General features: G+C 42.9%; 1 long non-coding RNA gene across 1 annotated transcript; it reads right to left on the bottom strand.

Annotated features, from left to right (window-relative positions):
• Nucleotides 1-1347: 1347 nt before the first annotated feature.
• LOC127296066 (uncharacterized) lies at nt 1348-2531 on the bottom strand. Its single transcript, XR_007848240.1, has 2 exons — nt 2245-2531; nt 1348-2144 (listed from the first exon to the last, which is right to left on the bottom strand). It is a non-coding gene; the product is annotated as an uncharacterized lncRNA (long non-coding RNA).
• Between the last annotated feature and the right edge of the window lie 15928 nt (nt 2532-18459).

The following is an 18459-nucleotide window of genomic DNA, read 5'->3' on the forward strand; positions in this document are numbered from 1 at the left end:
ATTTCTTATGTTATCACATAAATTGTACGAGTATTTTTTGATATTTTATTTTATAATTTTGATTATGGGAAAAAATATAGTTGCAACCCCACTTGCAATTGAAAATATATTAGTTGCAATTGAATTTTTTAGTTACAACCATAATTATCTCAATTGCAACCCAACTTGCAACTGAATAATCCCAGCTGCAACTGAAAAATACTCAGATGCCATCTGAAACGTGCAACCGAGAAAAAGTTCGTTTCAACCCGACTTGTAACTCAAAATAAAGTCAGTTGCAAACTGGAAAAAATAGTTGCAACCCGAGTTGCAACTTAAAAAGTATAGTTGCAACCCTACTTGCAAGTGAAAAAATATAGTTGCAACCCAACTTACAACTGAAAAAATATAGTTACAACCCGACTTGCAACTAAAAAAAATCATTTGTAAACCCCGCTTACAATTAAAATTCTTATTTTTTAATTCATGTGCAAATATAAAATACATAATTTAACGGCGTGTCTCTTGGTGTCTTGTTTTTAATAGAGTTGTCTCTCGTTGGCCTCTTGCCAATAAATAAATGAAGTTTCATCCGTATATATGAAATCAATAAAAAGATAAACTCCCATGAACTGAAAAGGCCTAGAAGAGGACAACTCGGCCCAGCACATTTCTACTCCGTCAAAGCCCATGAACATTTCACGAGACACGACTGATCAGTATCGACCGGGATTATTTAGCGAACAATCAAATTAAATGCAGTGTACCCCATGCTGCTACTTTGTTGTGCCGTACCATGGTACTGTTGTCATACTAGTCAATAGCAGTGGCATGGATGTTTAAGTGTGTACTAGCAAAAGTGCCCGTGCGTTGCACCGGAAAAAATAAATACTCAAACAAATAAATTATCTATATTGACACTTCTGTTCGTCGCCATTGTTCGTTGGTGGTCAAGTTTTCTTCTATTCATGATGAATATAATCAATCCTAAAAGGATTAGATAGCGAACCATCGCTGCGTCGACTCGTAATACCGCTTGATGGGAAACACCCGTGTCTGATCTACACTTGTGCCGCGGACAACGGTCGATTATTAAAAAATTGGATTGGTCATGTTGTGATTTATTAGCTTACACATTTCTGAAACAACAATATCCAATCTTTCTCAGCGTCCTCTCATTTTGATGCCACCAAACTAATTAATCAGAAAATTACAGGCTAAAACGTTGGTAGGTAAAATCAAGTACAGATAGTTTGCAAACATCAGATTCGAGCATGATTTGCTTAATACCGTGATGAATATAAAATGGTGCAACAAGGAACATACAGTACCGGCCTTTTCAATGTGTGCAGGTGTTGCAACATCGCCTTCAGCTTCAGCAGGATCTTCATGATAACTACCAATTACAACAAGCAAATCAGCAGCATCATTTAAACATATAGAGCAAGCAATCAGCGGCGGGGAAACACTTAAAACACAAAACAAAAACTTGAGTCAGCAACGAAGCAGACGCAGGAAAAGTACAGGCACAGCTAGCAAACATATCTGTTGCTGAATCTCTCTGTTTTTCTATCCGTATGGTCCGACCCAATCATCCCCGCCGGCCTCCTCCCATCCCCCGCGTGGCCGGCCAAGGATCGGCAGGATCCGCTCCATCACCTTCCCGCCGGTCTCTTCCTAGGCGTGATTTAGAGTCTCGCCGAGGTCGCAGTCGTCTTTGTGGGTCGTCGCCTTCGCCTCGAGCCAGAGCACTTGGAGGAGCAGCGCTGGGGTGGCGTGGTGGACCGCACCCCTTGGTCGTCGACTTCGCCGCGAGCGTCGGTATCCGCCGACTCCGCGCTAGGCATGACCGGCCTTCATGCTCGTTTTGTTCTTCAATTTGTTCTTTTTTTCTTTGTTGCTCACGGTAAAATTCCTTTCCAACAAATCTGAGCTCCAGCAATCCAGCATGTAGGTATTGTTTTGCAAAGATCTTGCTTGGGGGGCTCGTTCTGCCTCGAAGCAACAGTTAGACATGGGGATCAGTTGTCAGATCTCAATCTGGCTGTTTGGTGTGATATCCTCCATGGAGGAGACCAACATCTTCCAAGATCCGTGCGTTTGGAAGAAGGGAGGCCTGTTGGGTTTGACGGCGCGAGGCAGCGGGGCGTGTATTGGCCTTGGATCTGAAGAAAATCAATCGAACCTCAGGCTTGGTTGGGGATAGGAGGAGCCGGTCGTGTGGATCTTTGTAAAGAGGAAGACCGGAGAGTCGAGAGACCAAACCTCCTACGAACTGGTGATGGAACCAGTATCGGTCACGAACTCTGCATCGTTTATGGGCCGCGTTTGTCGACGGGTGTGTCGACGAGCGGAGGAGGGGATTCAGAACCGGAGTGGGAGACGCAAGAGGAGGAAGGTGGCTAGTGCTTCGGGCGAACCTGGAGGGGGAGGAGGAAAAATAAGACCGAACCGGTACGATGGCAGTTTACGTATTATGTGGTTTGGTGGGAGGGCAAAACGGTCCAATAAAAAGTTGGACGAAAATTTTGGCAGAAACCTTAGCTCCTTTATTATTACTAGCACAATTGCCCGTGCGTTGCAACGGGTGGAAAAGCGTATATGCATAGCTCCCGGAGACAGTTGCACCACCGGAGTCGGTCGTTGTTCGTTCGATGTGCAATGCTAGCACAAACCATAATACATGCACCAAAAACAATCCATTCTTTTAATTGTTCTTTTGTACAAGTAAACATTTGGAATAAATCAATGATTGTAATACGAAATTGATCTGAAACCTGAGATATTTTCTAGTAAAAAATAGTCTAAACAGAGAGAGAAAAGCTCAAACAGAAAAAGTTGCTGCCCTATCCATATTATTTGCCGCGAAAGGTTTAATCATGCTTGCAAATGATAAAACACACTTTATTTTATCCATGTCTTATTTGTCTATTATAAAACATATATAATTTTATTTCCATTGAATAAGTAATTTTATCATGAAAATCAAATTAACTAAATCTTTCAGTTGGCATTAAAAAGTCTGAATAGGTATATTTCCATGAAGAAAAACTATATTTCTGGAGCTCCTCAAACTTCAAACCATTGCTTGCCAGCAAATCAAATTTCTAACTGAAAGATTATTTTTGTTGGAAAAAATAACAGTATTATCGGCAGCTTCCTTGGCTTTAAATGTAATCTTTGGTTATTCATGCACTTCCATTATACTGAAGCAAGTCAGATTCAGCGTAAACCCGGTAAACACTTCCCTGCTGGTGTTGGACTTGCCCGGCCAGCAGTTCGAGAATCCAGTTAATTTTCAATACGTTGAGACAAATCTGCTCGTTGCTGCTCCTATTTGAGGTGCCTGGCCAGCACTTTGAACTTTCAACACATTTGAGACCTATGCCAATGAAGCCATGCATGAAGGAACCATTGACCAACGCTGAGATGCCAAAGTTTATGCATCCGTCGTTTTTCTCCCTGTGTCTTCCGAGTGGTGCGGTGGCTCGCTTATATCCGATAGATTCGACCTCAGTTTCCATCATATCCATGCACACAGTCCATCAGCATATGAAATTGTTTCCTGATTAGGCGGCTTGCTGTTTTGGTGATTCCCCGGCAACTGTCAATTTAAGAGAGTATATAAGTAGGAGGACCACCGTATAAGAGAGCGAGGTGGGACTAATCTAAACACAACTATACCTGCTAAGTTGATTACTTCGCGTTGCGCGGCCCATAAGATAAGAAAAGATGCGGATATGTAGCTGTGTAGGACACGGTTAAACTATGGGCCTACGTGGGCCGCTCCATGGCACGCACGCACGGGAGGACGAACGAACGCAGCTCACGTCGACGGAAGCAGCGCCACAGTTCCGCCACGAATCGTTTTTACATAACCGGTGGCATTGCCCGTAATTTAAACGAAAAGGTGGGGCAATTTTAAAACGGACGAAAATAAAGGGGAGAAACCTTCCTTCCTTTATTAGTAGGTATAGATTAGGTAGAGATTGTAGTGTGTTCGAATTATAATAATAAAAGAGGGGTACTATGTTTTCTTTGAGTTGTGTCCGTGGCTACAAAATACTCGAGGAACACTGCAAAAGTGTACCGATATCAGTATCGACCGGGATTATTTAGCGAACAATCATGTTGGCTGAGAACGAACTAAGTTCTCAGTCAACTGATGCCTAGTCAAACCCATAATTAAATGCAGTGTACCGCATGCTGCTACTTTGTTGTGCCGTATCATGGTACTGTTGTCATACTAGTCAATAGCAGTTGCATGGATGTTTAAGTGTGTATTGTAGTGTGTTCGAATTATAATAAATAAAAGAGGTGTACTATGTTTTCTATGAGTTGTGTCCGTGGTTACAAAATTCTCTAGGAACACTGCAAAAGTGTACCGATAAAGTTCGACATATACTAGCACTTTCTCTATTGATAACAATTAATCACAACATATGTACATTGCGAGGCACACCTTGCATCTATATAAAGATGCAAGCGGCGCGATAACGGGATATCCCACCTCGCGAGTATTCCACCCATTGGGATCAAGTGGGACCGAGCGGGATTAAGGAAGCCGGACACACCCATGGGACCCATCGATTGACCGCACATGCATGATTCAATTAGCTAGCACAACGTTGCTGGATTAAAGTTGCGTCTGCATGCGCGAGCTTTTTCAGGTGTAAGCTAGCGTTACAAATGGGATTAATGGGATAGAAGGGCTAATCCCGCCGATGCTAAACATGTATTTTTAGACGGAAAAAATGGCTTTTATGACGGGATGGGAGGCGGGATTGTCGGGAAGGCCCATCCCACTTGCATCGTTACATCTATAGGCAATTTTTCTAGAACTTTCTGATCACTCCAGGGTTGGCATATGCGATTGTTTTTTTAATAAATGGCACTTCATTACTTAAAATGTTTAAACATTACACCCAGACTCTATATAACTAAGATGCACACAACCGTACAAATATCCGATATCCAAATTAAAGATACAAAAGGTAAAATATAAAATATACAATACACGTGATCAACTCAGAATCAGTATGAGCGTCTAGGGTGGTGGAGGTCCAAATCCTCACCCATGTTAAAAAAATGTTCCTTCCCTGTGTCCTCCAACCACCAAAGTAATTACTAATTAGGAGCAAACTAGTCATCAACCCGTGGGCTTGGGCTAGCAGTTTCCAAACCCACTTGGCAGAAGAATTTGGATATGAAGTAGCCCAGACTCGCTTTCCTTCGGTGCCAAGGAAAAATCCATGGTAATTTTGGACTCTGTACACTCATTTCGGTAAATCTGGCTCCGCAAATAATATCATTGACATATCTAGACCCCCATCGATCAGGTGTAACACTACCACTGCAATTTGGGCTGAAGCTTTTGTACGATCAATCAAGACTGCCAACATTTTGCCATGATCTCAAATAAAAATGGCGACAGCGGGTTGCTTTGAGGCCGTCCCCTTTCCATTTTATGTTCGTTGCATATTATTCAGTTGCTTTATAGTATTTGTTGTATATAATAAAACAATAGGAATAGTGAGCTATTAATCCATTCTTACTTTACATGCCAACCACACCAGACACCAGAGCAAGAGTCACTTCTCTGCTTTCTGGATTAGAGTGGAAGCGAGACTATGGGCTGAAGCAGGGGCCATTGGCTCACCAGTGTTGCTGCAGGCCGGGAACTGCTAGGTTCAGATGTTTAATTTTTTTAGTTTCGTTAGAAACTTCAGTGTTAGTTGTTATTCTGTCAGTTCCGACGGCTAGTGTTTTCTTCAGTTAGTGAATAAACCAAGCTGACGCAGTCGTTGATTCCGTTGTTTGGTAGAGTAGATCGGCACCGTGTGATAACATTGTGGGATGGCACGATAATGAAGTGGACCTGGCGACGAAGCAGGGCGATGAGCAAGGAAAGTTGGGATGACAACGCTCACTTCTCGGTTCATGGCCTGAAGTTTCATTTGAGTTAAGTTTGTAACCTCTCAATTAATAGAAGAATAGAAGAGAAAATTTTGAAAGTTACACAGCACCAAATCATCGGGTGCACTATTCATCTGGAGGCTGGGTGTGTGAACTCGTTTTTCTTATATCGATTTGATGCGACATCATGAGTCAATAAAAACGCCTTTTATAAAAAAACCATAACTGACAGCAGCATTAACTTATGTCACTTGCAGTCATGCTTGTTTCCAGTTATAAATCTAACTTGTTTCGTCCATCCATATTACTAGATGTTGCGCAGACTCTTTTGGCCGAACATATATAAAGCCAACCAACTGTAAAAGAACTAGCTAGGGAGCTAAGAATCCAAAGAACAGAGGAAATGTCTCGGAGATATTGCTTGCAAAGACTGCGGAGAGCTAAGCTGCCTATCAAGTCTAAGCTGCATAGGAGATGATGATCTGATCTGCCTAGCTAACCCATCATCTTCAGATCAACAACGACCACGCTGATGTCATCTAGCATGCCCCTGGCGACGGCGAGCCTCGTGAGGACGATCGCAGCGTCGACACACCATTCATCTTCATCTGGTCCGACCAGTGCGCTGCCACCGTACTGAGCGGCTTCATTGCTCATATCTTCAAGGCATTCCCAGGCGATGTCACAGGCCACCTGGTTCGAGACCGCGTCCCATAGACCGTCGCTCGCGAGGATCAGGCAGTCGTCGTCCTCCGACCTGGTGGTTATGGTAATCTCTGGATCACATATCACTGCAGGCTTCAGGAGCCTGTGCCCTGCGAGTGTAGTTCAGTGTCAGCATGAAATCAAATACCGGAAGCATCAGAACAAATAGTATGTACTAAACAAAAATATAACTGTTCTAGAAATGAACAAACTCCGTAAAAAACTGGAATATATGTTACAGTATTTATCTTTCGAAAATATGCAGGGGAACAACGCCCACATATCCATCAAAGCAAGCAAGTACCCTGCTCAATAAATATTTCATAAGCAAAGAAGAACGTCCAAATGAACCTTTATTTGTGTTTTTAGCGTATGAACCATCAATATGACATCAATGATAATACAACAGTACATAATAACATCCTTGCTAAAGCATTTATTTGGAAGGGGGCCAAAGAAATGTCTCCACCTGCTGCCAACAGTCTTTCTTCGGAATTCTACTGAACGGGTCGATCCTCCCCTCCGTTTGTTTTAGCAACTTATCCTAAGGTCTCTTCGCCAAGAACTCTCCGGCAACGACAGAGGAACTAACCTGCCTGCAGTGGCGGGGCGGCTTTTTTTTTAAACAATAAGACCTGGACGATTATCCCTACCCTCGGTAGCTTACGAGTTTACGTCATTAAGTGGCCTATCAGAATACAGGTAGCAACCATACGCACTTGGCTGAGAAATCCTGCTCATAAGCCAGGTCTGTGTGCCGAGTACAGCCTTTGCCTCAGGGGAAGCGAACAAAGTCATTGGAATAGTTTATTTATAGGGGTGGGTCCTTCTCTTATCATTTCAAGATCGATCATCTCGAGTCTCGGGGTAACACTGATAAAAGGATAGGAGTTCACCTTGACCAAACGAAAAAATATTTTCATAAGTATAGTCACCAGATACTCAGGGTTTTACAGATAATATCTTCAGTAATTCCAAGTAAGATAAAGTACTCCTGCAATCTAGCTGTTCAAAAAACTTGCCAAAAATAGAGCTGCAAGGGAAGCTAACATACCCCTGAACAATTCTAGTTAACGATGTCATGCATCAAATTTGTTGGTGTCTATCGGAAATGCACTTTTGATCCTAGATGCATATGCTCCCTTTTACCCAAAAAATTAATTTCAAAATATTAAAAATTTTGGAGAATTTTTTTAGCCCGCATATCTGCATATTCTACGTCATCACTTATAGTTTCATAGTAAAATGATATTCTTGTCTTTTTTGCACATGCCCCATAACAACTCGCTTTTCTTGAAGCAACTTCATGAACACGGTATGATGTTGAGATGTACGCGTAACATTTTGCTTTGAATTTTTTGATATTTTTATGCGTTTAAAATGTATTCTAAATATAGGGAGCATACGCACCGAGGAGCAAAGGCACCATGTCCGGTGTCTATTGGCTACTTACTATAAAAACGAGAAATTAGTAGTAACTACCAACTAGGTAGGTGCAACAGCATACTAAATTACAAAGCTCCAGGTACCGCATGATATGTACGTATTTCGCATAGTCGGGGATCCTGTAACTTCAATTCAATAAGTATATAGCTTACTGTTTTGTGACATAGTAAGCAGATCAGTCATGATTAGATTTAGCTAACAGTGGTGCGCCTAAGCTCAGAGGGAAATACATCAGAAACCCACCAAAAGCAAAGGAACAAACCTAATTTACATGAACAACCAAGCCCAAATGCAGATTTAGAGCAATATATGTCAACGCAATGTGAAATCATTGTTTTAGGTGATTATAAAAGTGAAAACATATGTATTTGCAACCATTAGCATTTCTTGTTCGTTAAGTTGACAACCATGTGATAAATAATGATAAAATAAGAATCCTTAAACCCCTTAAGAACTAGACATGCTAGTGTGGTTCCACAGCTGATTGGAACAAACTTTCAACAAACATATTAGACTTCTTATAAATATAACGAAGCCAAGGAATGCTTTAGTAGAAAGATCAACGATTGTTAGATAATTATGTCCTAAGAAATTCCTTTTTGATATTGTACGATGTTAACTACATATAGAATAAGTGCTGTTGTTCATTGCTACCACTCATTCCACCATATGAACATTCAAGACAACACATCCAACGGGATATGTGGTCCTTCAGCGGGTTCGAAACCTCACTCTAGTCGGCCCTGAAGGCTGCTTCTTCTCCTTGTAATAGCCAATTTTGATCCACAACATTGGAGGCGGGGGGGGGGGGGGGGACTTGGAGTATTTGACTGTGTTAGCTTGATCCAAGACGCTATCCCACCCCGTTAACATTTTCTCTATTGGGCAAGTAAGGCGGACTTCTTTTCTACTTCTAGGATGGCTTGTCCCAAAAGTTGCCTTCTCTCAGCCTCTTTTAGAAGCCCGTCTCCCAAATTTGTTTAAACTTGTAAATTAGTCTTACCGAGCTTCTGGGAGAAGCCCTTCTAGAAACCGAAAAGAATTGGGCCTAATAGGATTTGAGTCCTCATTTTCATTGGCCAAAATCGTTAACATACAATATTTCTACTTAATCAGATGCTTCCATTCAAAATTAGTCCTTACAAAAAATTTATTCTTGACTCGGTGCATTGTATGCCCCTAGAGATTCAAGTGAGGGGGTGTTAAAATATATTGGCCATCCTACTTCATAATCTTAAAATTTTGGGTAGAGTAGTTAGGTGCACACGTTTCCATACGGTAATAAAACAAGACTTAATTTCACACGGTCAACAAACTACTACTAGTAATAGTTACGGCCTATTTCGATCCCACATCCAGCTTAAAAGGCCCTACATGTGAAGAGAGTGTCCAAATTTATTACCCAAACTTCTTCATTAGCTTATCTTTGTGGGTCAAATGGTTATGTGCATTGCATTCATAGACAATACGTGCCTATTAAACGCCCTACTCAACTGACTATACATATGTTGGTTATATCAGTCGTTTTATTTCAATGCAGAGACCTAGCTCTGTGGGTAAACCAAATATTGACATGAGCATCAAACTTAAAGAAAATAATTCTTGTATGGATTTTTAATTTGGCAAGATATATGCAGAGAGGAATAACACAATTATTTAACATGGGTGTCTGAGTCAATCAGAGATATAATGTTACAAGTTTGTTCGAATCGTCATTCTATCATGCGATTATAAGACTTAAAGATCCAAACTGAATGGATTGACTCTACGATTTCTAGCAAATAGAGTACATCATATTATGATTCGCACAATTATGATCTACGATTTGTGAACCTGCCATAGGGGTTATGATCCGATTCAGAATCACAATTTTGAGAAAATTGCCATGTTAAAGCGGCTTAGCTTCCCATTAGCGGGACCGAGGTGCAAGACACTACCTTCATCGTAACTGGTACAAAGCACTTAGAAAAATTAATATATAAAGATTTATAATGTGGGGAACATTTTTAGTTAGGTAATATCGAGGACTTCGAGATAGCCTAGTGGTGTGGAATTGTGGCGGTGCATCTTTGTAAACTTGGGTACGACTCTATGGAGGTGCTTAATTTTGAAATGTCTATTATTTGGTACTATAGTTTCTCCTTGACACAATATGCCACGTTATTACTCCCCATTAGTACATTTTATTATGAAAGTTACCATAGATGGCATAATTGATTGTTTAGTACTAAGGACTTGGAGATAGCCTAATGGTTGAATTGCACTGGCGCATCTTCATCGGTCTAGATTAGGTAGTTCATTTTGGAGCATAAATTATTGGGTCCTCATCTCCTCTTGACACAAAATTCCAAATTGTTGCTACAATGGTATTTGTGGTGATGAAATAAACGTTTGGAAGTACACCATATGTGGCCAAAGATGACGTGACGGGAGAATCCATCTTCTCCTTGGGGCCACTGATGGCGGATAAAATTCATTCAACGTAAATGATCAACTCATCTCCACTTAGGTTTATATCAATATAGGGAGAGATCCATTCCCTTACAGTCTGTTCATCATCAGAGAAGTGCAAAAAATGTTACAAGTTTCCATAGGTAATATACTTTGTGTTCACTAGCGAGGTGGACACAAAGTGGAAAAATAAGATTACATGGGAGCATACTAACTCAATCTCATCTAGTAAAGATGATTCTCTATGTGCCATTCTCCTTTGCATCATAAACCATTTAGGTTGACCACGGAGGAAACACTTTTCTCCTTAGTCTACCGGGGGCTGAGGCAGACTACAAAGCTCAAGTACGGGTCTCCCGAGTGCGATCTTACAACAAGGCCGCCCAGGGAGAACGAAGAATCAACAACTTCAACTTCCTCAAGGAGGCTTGAACCCCAAGGACCGTCAACGACTCCACAAGCTTTGACATAAGTCCGGAGAGAACCTACGCAAGTTTATGCAGTGGTTCTTCCAGGTGCTACACACCATACCCAAGATCATTCCAGAAGCCATTGTGTCCGCCTACCATGTGGTCGCTTGGGACCCCGTACGAGGGAGAAGATGAGCACGAGAGATCTCAACACCACTTCAGAGTTATTTGCTCTGGCAGATAAATGTGCCAGGGCCGAGGAGCACCCCTCCTACCCGGGAAGCCATGGACAAATACAACGACTCCACCAAAAAGAAGACCAGCAAGCGCCTTCCCGTGAAGAAGCCCTGGCGGTGGAACCAGAGCCCAATAAAATAAACACATCTGAAGTAGTAATCCTGACGAAACCCATTGCCCTTGGAGGTGCATACTGTAATCACTTGAAATATTGTTGACACACGTTCACTAGAATCTCAATAAATTAGCTTTTTAGCGTCCCTTCTTCATTTCGATACGATACGTTTGCAGTCTCCATATGTATTTCTCTCTCTTATGAATCTTGTAACCCTTTAATCGGGATATATGGATTCAACTATCTTTCAACCTCGGACATTCTCATTCCAACTCCGATGAGATGCATGGCCTAACAGCTATGCGATCATGGTCTTATGAGGTAGATGGTGGAAAAATTGCAAGGGCAATGTATGTCGGAAATCATATGTTACATAGAATTGTACGCAGTTATATTTCGTGAGAGAGATCCCTCCCATTTTGAATGTGTATAGGATAATACAACCATATGTTATTATTAACCTTTCACCGATCCCTATGATAATCCTATACAAAGATAGTAGAACAATAGTGAGTGTTGTCATGTTGGCCTACGATCCGCCTCTGTTTTCATCTTACCTTAGTAGACAAGTAAAACAAATCATTTTGGGAAACTATCTCCATATGGTTATAAACCCTTCCACACAGTAATGCGACAAATAAAAGTACATAGTGGAATGTCTAAGTTGTCTGGTAAGATACCAACTTATTGCATATATACTTCCAACTTTTGTTGCTACCCAACATGCATATGTAGTCAACCGCTATATGTATGCAGGTAGCTCCTATGAGTTTCACGTAATTACATACACACAATTCATATCCATGCAATGAACCACCTCCATATATTTTGTCAATCCTCTTAGTCAGTGTCTCTCCTCTTTGTTGGCCCTACAGGTCCAAACCTTTATCTCTTTTCAAACACAACATGTATAATCATCTTTGATCTATCGCACTATCCTTGGCATCGTCACTAGATGTACCACACAATAGATATGTTTCATGGCCCAAAGCATCCATAGTTTATGTTGTGCAAAGAAGGGCCGATCGAATAAATTTCGGTTCAGACACCAGCATATCATTAGCATCATGATAAAAATGATTATTGAATCCATCCTGATTGGCCAGAGCAAATGGAAGGAAATAAACAAACCCTCTCCCTCAAGTTTCGAGATAGAGTCTTATCAAGCGCCACAAGATACTCATAACGAGAGCTTTGGGAGCATAAAACGTCGGTATGCAGACTTCTAGGTGAGTGTGTTACAATGACATCAAAAAATATACTTCTGCAACATATGATCTTTGTGGAAAACTAGGTGTTGCAATGACATCAATGAGCCCAATCCAAAAACTCATGAAGATAGTGACATTTCTCCCAATGTGAGTGTGTTACACCCCAGCGACCATGGGCTAGCAATGGTTATCTTCAATAGCTCTCTGGGATCTAGGTTGGCTCCACGGACAAAAACAAGTCTTTCTAGCACACTTTATGATCACTTATGTGCAGCGAGGAAAAAATCTCATGAGATTACCCATCCCAAATTTCCCCTAGCCAAGCACGCCTAACTAAGAGGTTCATTGAAGATGATATTCCAGAAATAAAGATGCATCTTGTTAGTATGAGTAGTGAAACAATCCTTTTAAAGCCTTAGGTTGGGATGCCACATACATCCCCTCCTCCTAGAATACCAACACAACACAGAACATTCCTTCTTGGCACATTTCCATGTGTTTAGTGGTGGCACATGCACATATGTTTGTGCCCCATACCCGAACACATCCATGTTCTACGATGGTGGGACCTCATACCAAATGTGACACTCCAGCCACTATACAGCTGGCGGTGGTTATCCCTTGTAGCTCTCCGGGATCTAGACTAGACTCATAGCCAACACATTTATTTCTAGCACACTTTGTTCTCACACATGGGCATTCCACAAAACTTCACATGAGGTCATACATCCCAAAATCCTATAGCAAGAGGCAGAGATGTACTTTGGAGATGATCTTGCATAAAATAAAATGCATCTTGTTAGTATGTGTTGTCTATTAGTCCTTTAAAACCTTGGATCAGGATGTCACAAGCTACAGATACATCCTCCACTCAAAGGAAAATAATGCTAAATCTCGAAGTGAGATCGGCCGAGACACAAAATATTGTGTGTAAAGATATACTTGTCTGGAGAGAGAGAGAGAGATAAAAGACCAAAGAGAGGAGGCGGGAAAAGAGGGGATTTGTTAGCGAGAATCATCGACATAGGGAAGGAGATATATTCCAGGTGGCACATCACACCCTGAAGTGCCTCATGCATTTCACAGGGGATAACATAACAAAAATTAATATGATGCATCAACACCCACCTACCAAATTATTTCAATATACATACCAAGATTTACTCACACTTACCATTTCAGATAAAACACATATACTAGGAAATAAAGAGAAAAATAATTATACTAGAACTTTTTTGCAAGGAGCTTATCCATTTTTGATATTAGTACTTACTCCTTTTGTTACCTTGTACTCCGCCTACATTAATGCATGTGAATAATATGTGTGGGGGTTTCTAATTAACAGTCATCTGATAAACAAGGGGGTATAGTATGATTCAGACATAACAACTGACGAAAATCTCCACATCCTTGATTTCTACCTTCTTCCCCATCCCAGCGACTGCCACCGTGACCCATCCCTCCTCCATCGTCATAAGCCACGCTCCTGCCACCCTGGCTAGCCATCCCTATGAGACCTTCCTCAGACCCACACACACACACCCACTCATTCTTATTTGGCGATGTCCAGCACACTTATGACCCTACCCTGAGTCTATTCCTCGCCTGCACCATTGTGAATAGCCATGTCGGGACGATTTCCGATTCGGTTTCTGGATCCCCATCGTTGTTGGCGCCACGGCCAGCCAGGTCAGTGTGCCGTGGGTAGGGGAGTAATATTGTGTAGGGGAAAGGATATCAATATAAGGGGATAAGGTGGGCCTAGGGGCACCACTATATCATGCTCAACATGTTAAACCTGTAGACGGTCACCCGCAAGGGAGCAATATAAAAAGTGTGCATGAAACAACACATATTATGAAATCTGGAACTTTGGTCCACTTAATTGTGAATGCGTACATATAGGATAGTGATAAACAATAGAGACAATGGCCATTGTCATGTAGTTGCCAAACCTGGAACTCAGAGAGGGACAGATGAACTAGAGGTTGACAAAGACACAATATTTTGGTGTTGCATGCAAACTTGCAGCTTTTCTATCTTTATCTTATTTCTTTTATATCGTCGATTACAATAGCTAAAAAGTTTAACGAGAAACTAGGGCCCGATCAGCGCTGCACCATCCCACAAAACCCTGATCGTGCTCTAACTACGACATCAAGACCATGCAAGTCGTGATATCCCACGACACAACCTTGATGCCGATCGAACTAATCTAGCTGAAGACTAGGCCTAATAACTAACATCTCGTGCACAAGGTTACGCTGCTGGATAATTATTTAGCTAACTGACCTAACTAATGAAACTGGAGCTAAACCAGCAATAAGAAACTGAACAAGTGTTTTGTGACAACAGGAAGCTACTTCAATTCACCCTAATCCTAGTGTGATAATTTCACCTTGATGATGGTGAGATGCTAACGCATCTCGATGAATTTGGAGGTTCTCGACGCCTTGGTGAGAATGTCACCCATTTGCTTGCTGGTGCCAACATGAACCAATGTAATGGAAACATGTGTCTATGTGCTTGCTACAATCTTGAAAAACTGATTTTTTTTTGTTTGCATAGAGCAATTTACAAACTGATTGACTTGAAGCATCAACATTTGTGACATAGAGGTTGTGCAATGATCCTCTAATTATGCAAGGACCATGTGATGATGCTCGATCTAGGGAAGAAGACAACACCATTGCTACTCTTTCGATCATTGAAAATGATGGCATAGTCATTTTTGCTATAGCCAACAAGGTTTCGAACAAAAATTGCACTATAGAAAGACCGATATCTGATAGTGCTCTTCACATACCTTAGATTCTTCTTCACCAATGCCCAATGATGAAATCCAGGAGCCTCCATGAAACAACTCACAAAACCAACCACGTACGCTAGATCTGGCCTAGTGTTCACCAGTTAGCGCATGATACCGATGATGTTGTGGTACATGGTGGCATCCATGGTATCTATGTCATTGTTCTTCCCCACCTCAACCATGCGTCCATAGGAAGGTCACATGGGTTGCAATCCCGCAACTTTGAGGATCTTCGCTGCATAGCCGTCCTAGCAGAGCATGATGTTCCCGTCTGTCCTAGCAGAGCATGATGTTCCCGTCTTTCTGCTCCACCTCGATCCCCAAGTAGTAACTCGGGAGGCTGAGATCTATCATGTTCAACAAGGTGTGAATTTGTTCCTTGAACATGGTTATGGCGTCGTTGCCAGTCCTGGTGGTTACCACGTCATTGAAATGCCTCCCAGTAGAAAGGAGTCGTCCGCGTGCACTCCACGCGCATCACTCAAAGCCCAAAGACCACAACAAGTCATAAAGTATTGTGTCCCATTCTTGTGTCTGTTGGGGTCCATAGAGAGCCTTGTGAGGCTTGAGGACATGGTCACCATGTTTTCATCTATGAAGTCGGGCGGCTGCTTCATGAAAAAATCCTCAACGGCGAGGCGGATTTGGTGTCCATGTAGTGCACTTGTCAGCCGGTATGGGAAGCCACGGCTAGCAGCAGCCTCACTGTCTGCAGACTGGTGACACGAGCGAATACCTCATTGAAGTCGATCCCTTGACGTTTGTGCATACCACTTTGTGATGAGTCATGCCTTATGCTTGACGATCTGCTCGCCGGGTTACTTTTTTTATACTTTGAACACCCAATTTAGGACAATTTCATGGTTTCCTGCAGGAAGTGGAGTTAATTCCCACATGTCATTGTCGAGGATCATTTCTATCTCCTATTGAGTCGCATCGGCCAGCGATAGCTCCATTTATGTAGGCTTCTCGGCCACCGTGAGGCACAATCCACTTTTCTCCCATTCATCGTGGGCGTACTTTGTGTCCGGTATGACGATCCCATGGATATCACTGGTCTTCATAGGATGTGTGGGAGGCAGTGTTGACATAGGGATAACATGCAAAGTCGAGGGTGGTAGCGTGGGCGTGTTGTCATGGGCGTGCATGAGGTTTTTATAGTGACGCCAGTGCGCTTCATGGGCGTGTGTGGCACCACCTTGGCCACCGCGTCTGGCAAAGGTATCGTGGCCTTGCTTTGTAAAGCCATCTCCTTTTGGATGTGGCTCGCCATGTCATAGACAACACTGAACCATGACTGTAGATCGATGCCGGTGTCCGTGCTCCATGGCCATGGTAAATCCTCTTTCAAAACGACATCGCGCATGATAGACAACTTTTTCAGGGCTAGATCATACACGTGGCAGAACTTGGAGCCGTCCTTGTAGCCGATGTACAACATTGTCTTCAAACGATCAACTAGTTTGGCGAGGTCAAGCCCAACATTCTTCACATGGGGATGTAGCCGAATGTCTCATGGTACTGCATATTTGACTTGCTCCCCTTTCATGCATCATAGTCCTGGTTGGCGCGTGCTTGAGGATGTGCATGTTCGCACGGCCTCTCCCATAACACAGCTGGCATGCCCATCCTTTTGAGAAATCTCCGAGCTATCTCAACGACGGTCTAGTTCACCACCATATTTTGTTTTGGAGAGTATGGGGCAGTGGTGAAGTGTTTCATGTTGTGTTCTTCGCAGCAGAACGTCACGAACTCGTTTGATTTGAACTCACTACCGCGGTCAGCCTAGAGCGCGCCCACACACATACCGTTGTCGTTCTTGGTGTGGGCTTTAATCAATTTGATGAAACTGAGTGCTCCGTACTTCACACGGATAAACTCCACCCACATGTACATAATGTGATCACACATGATCAACAAGAAATACTTGCTACTTCAAACTGCCACCAGGAACACAAGGTATGTTTTGCATATGGGAACATGGTTTGGTGTTGTTTGCCGATGATATAGCCTTCTCATAATTGCTCCATGCACGTGATGATAGGCATGTCCGAAACCATGTGCTTGGCGTCGAGCTCGTATAGGGTGCGGAGGTGGAGGTGGCTGAAGCGGGCATGCCACATCCACGACATCTCCCCTACCTTGGCCAGGAGGATGACTTGTGCCACCTTCTGCAATGTGATGGTGTAGAGGCGGTTGCGTATTTATGGTGCTCTGATGAGCAGCTGCTGACGTTGATCATAGATGCACATCGCGTCGTCCTCACCATCATGTAGGCGATCTCATCCACTTTCCCAAGACTGGTGATGTTGGTGTTCATCGTCCCTACAGGTGAACATGACCATGCTCGTGCCAACGATCTAGACATGTGTGTTGTCACCGAAACAAACACTACCCCTGGCGGAGTAGTAGATCATCGCCAGCTGTTTTTTGCAACCCGTCATGTGGTTGCACGCGCCGTAGTCCAGGTACCAGCGTTTGTCTCCCGGTCCTGCTTGGCCTTGCGTCATTCCATAGCAAAGTGCCCCTCCGTGCTATAGTGGTGGCATGTGCCTTTCTTGTGCTCCCGGGATCCACCATCGGTACCTCTATTGGGCGAAGCATTGTCCCCATTCTAGGATTTTTTTTCTTGTCATTGGGGGATTTTCTGCCACCGCATCCATGATCACGCTGGCGTTGACGCTCTTCGCACTCCTCCTCAATAAGGAGAAGGCACTCGTTGCTAGGCTCGACATCATCCCCCTCCCCGCTCCTTGACCATGGCTAGCCACCCGATTAGCTCCTCAAGGCCAGGACAAGGTATTCTTATCAAGCATTGACTAGAGTCTAGATGGATGCAACCATCTTCTTGTACGAACGTAGCATGCAGGGCAACAGTTTGTCACCTGCTTGTACTCGGCGGCAGGATCATTGAGGAGCTCAAGTTCGTTGGTGATGGCGGTGAGGCGCATACCAAACGTTCTTCGATGCTCTCACTAGTCTCGGCAGGTTGTTCTTCCTCTAGGTCTCTCCATTCCAAAGGAATATTTATTCGTGGGCTATAAGACATTAACAACTGGCTCTCGAGTATTCCTATCATCAAGTTTTTCTATTTCCATCATAAAGTTAGCGGGTATAAGTCTCATTGGCCCTGAACGCGAGCTTTCCAAACTCGGTACGGTGCGTCTGCGCCTTCTCCTC

Source organism: Lolium perenne, chromosome 4 (assembly GCF_019359855.2).
Source record: "Lolium perenne isolate Kyuss_39 chromosome 4, Kyuss_2.0, whole genome shotgun sequence".
Taxonomy (NCBI): Eukaryota; Viridiplantae; Streptophyta; class Magnoliopsida; order Poales; family Poaceae; genus Lolium; species Lolium perenne.